Source organism: Rhinopithecus bieti, unplaced genomic scaffold (genome assembly GCF_001698545.2).
Source record: "Rhinopithecus bieti isolate Rb0 unplaced genomic scaffold, ASM169854v2 scaffold_8300, whole genome shotgun sequence".
NCBI lineage: Eukaryota > Metazoa > Chordata > Mammalia > Primates > Cercopithecidae > Rhinopithecus > Rhinopithecus bieti.
This window is the reverse complement of record NW_016805686.1, coordinates 54,132-57,170: the sequence shown is the minus strand read 5'-3', so window position 1 is coordinate 57,170 and position 3,039 is coordinate 54,132. Positions and strand designations below refer to the sequence as shown.

The 3,039-nt window shown below is 45.4% G+C and overlaps 1 pseudogene; it reads right to left on the bottom strand.

Moving 5' to 3' along the window:
- Positions 1–639: 639 nt before the first annotated feature.
- Positions 640–1,633, bottom strand: LOC108530526 (protein cordon-bleu-like; annotated as a pseudogene).
- Positions 1,634–3,039: the final 1,406 nt, after the last annotated feature.

The following is a 3,039-nucleotide window of genomic DNA, read 5'->3' as shown; positions in this document are numbered from 1 at the left end:
CCAATCTGCTTTGCAAAATTCCTGCAAGCAAGAACAGCATCTTGCTCACACTAATCTATAGGACACCTCAAAGTATACTCCTTGTGAAAGAAAACTGCTTTCTGGAGGTGTCCTCTATACTGGTGGAGGGTAGAGCCTGGAAAACATGGAAAAAGCAAAGAAGTTGACAACGTCAAGGACATAACAGTGCCTCAGATATTTTCTCAGGTCAGTAGCAGTCACTTTCCATATTCAGCCTAAAAGAGAGGCTATGTGAGGAAGGTGAATTTGGAATATAAATGCAAAGAAGTTATATATATACACATACACACACACATAAGTTATATATATACACACACACACATAAGTTATATATATATATACACACACACACATACATTTTTTTAGACGGAGTCTTGCTCTTGTTGCCCAGGCTGGAGTGCAGTGGCACGATCTCTGCTCACTGCAACCTCTGCATCTCAGGTTCAAGTGGTTCTCCTGCCTCAGCCTCCCGAATGGCTGGGACTACAAGCCTGCACCACCATGCCCGGCTAATTTTGTATTTTTAGTAGAGACGGGTTTTCACCATGTTGGCCATGGTTGCTCTCGAACTCCTGACCTCAGGTGATCCTCCTGCCTCAGCCTCCCAAAGTGCTGGGATTACAGGCGTGAGGCACTGTGCCCAGGTGGCCCTGAACCCGGAGGAGGAGGGGCTCGGCGTTTCTTCATCTCTGACTTCACGGACACCTCTGAGATGCTGCCCAGCAAGAGGGATGGACCCAGTGTAATGGAATGTCAGTGCATGGATGGAGAGTTGGGAGAGTCATTCAAACCCTTTTCCAGGGCAGCCTGGAGGTGTCCTCATCGCTGTCTGCACCCAACAGCACGAGCTGCTCAGCCTTACTATTGCTTCTTTTATTAACTTTGAAAATCCCAGAAAGTTTTCTTCTCTTTATCTGTCTCATCATTGCCAAGTGATGATTTTCTAAAGGTTTACCTTCTGTTGTCCCACGAGTAGAGCTCCTTTATCCCAAGCTCGTTCAGGGAGTTGGACAGCTCTAGCTCCTCCCTGGCAATGTTGTCCCTGAGGAGAACCACGTGCTCTGGGCTGACCTCACACTTTGCACAAATGATTGGGAGAATATTTTGGAGAGGAACCTCAGGGCTCACAGGCACAACAGCTTTTTGTGTCTGCAAGTAATTTATGACCAAACACACAGATTTCTCAGGCACCTTAGGGGACCAGGCTGAATTTTCTCTTCAGGAACTTTTCTTTCAGAAACACAGTATGCACATTCAGGGTCCCAATCAAAGTATTTGGCTTAAAACTCAAAGGTTGTTGGGTTTCTGAAGACCAAATTTCAAGGGCTTGGTGGGATGGATTCAGGTGGTTTTGAAGGCAAAGTTCAACCAGTAGGTCCATCATTGCATGGCTCCCATTGAGCACGCTCCTCTTCTACAGCCTGCTGGGCAGGACCACGGTGACGTCCATGGTGCTGGCCCTCAGCTCCTCCTTCATGCGGACCAGGTTCTGCTGCAACCTGAGGGCCCCATTGTTGGGGTCTTCTGGTGGCTGTGCACGTGCAGAGTGGCAGCCTTTCCAGGAGGCGGGGGAGCACGGGCCTTCATCTTCCTCCTCTCCTCCCAGGCACACCTGGGATCTCAACAGCCCCCATAGGCGTACACTCAGCTCTCCATGACGTGAGGTGGGTGCCTGCAGTCACAACAGCTGCTCTTTTAGGCCCAGGGGGAGGATTACACAGGATAAAGTGTGCAAATTTCTTTTGGTGGTGCCTGGCACTGGTAAGCAATCGATCCACGTAACTCTTGCTATTCAGACTTGTTCACTTGCTTTTGGTGCATAGTTCCCTGAACAACTATGCAGCTAGAGTCCTGGCCCCTTGAAAAGAACTCAAAGCAGAAACAAGAGCCAAACACCCATCATCGCGCTCTGGCAGGTATACATGTCACCGGAGCTGGGCCAAGGTGGTGTGGGGCAGCAAGTTGGGCGGCTGTTTTGGGGAGTGGGAGAGTCATGCATCCGAAGTCCTCTTCTCCAGCCAGTGTGCTGCAGTACCCATGATTGCTTTTTAAGATAAACCTTTGTGGAAAAACAGTCCCAAGGAAAACGGACAAAGCACATTGCGGTTTTGACAGGAAGATGGGAAGAAATACTCTTGGAGGCTGTTGCTGAGATGGATAAGTCTAAGTGCTTGGAGAAAGATGATGAAGAAATTGATAAAAGGAAATACTATATATTGAGCATGCACTATGTGTCACATGTTTTCATATATCCTCACAACAAACTCTGGGAAGCAGGTAATATTATCCTCATTTTTCCTGGTAATATTCTGAGAATTAGACGAAGTAATTTGCTTGTACCACTAGTAAGTGACAACTGAATCCATGTCATTAAGATTCTAAGGCCTGTCACCATATTTCCTTGACAATGAAACTACCTGAATAAATGTATCAAGCAGGGTCTAATCAGAAGAAAGAAATCACATGAGCTATATGATCAAAGACAATTTAATATAAATAATTATTAACTAGGTTTATAGTTGTTAACTAAGTAGCTTAAGGGGTAAAAATAACGTTTTTACCCAGCACAGATAAGACTGTGCTGTCCAATACAATAGCTACATGCAGCTTTTGAGTGCTTGAAATATAGCTAGGACAACTGATGAACTGAATTTTAATTTTTATTTAATTTTAATTCATTTAAATTTATATTTAGAAACCATTAGTTGGTACTTCCATTTCTAGCCAGTATGAAATAATAGAGACTGAATTTACCCTCACATTTGAAACAACTGAATATTGGATCAAATATATGAAATGGTTTCCAATACACTGGACAGCAGACAAGAAGAGCAGTGATCCCTGAGAGAAGAGAAATAAGTGAGCTCTAGGATTGTCCCAGATTACTGACTGAAGAGAGTTTCCTGGCTGTGGCACAGAGAAGGGGAGGTAGAGCCAGGAGGACTCCCTGACTTGAAGAGACAGGACTGAGAGTTCAGGAAGCTCAAAGCAGCTGGACTGCAGGGAAGAATACCAGGA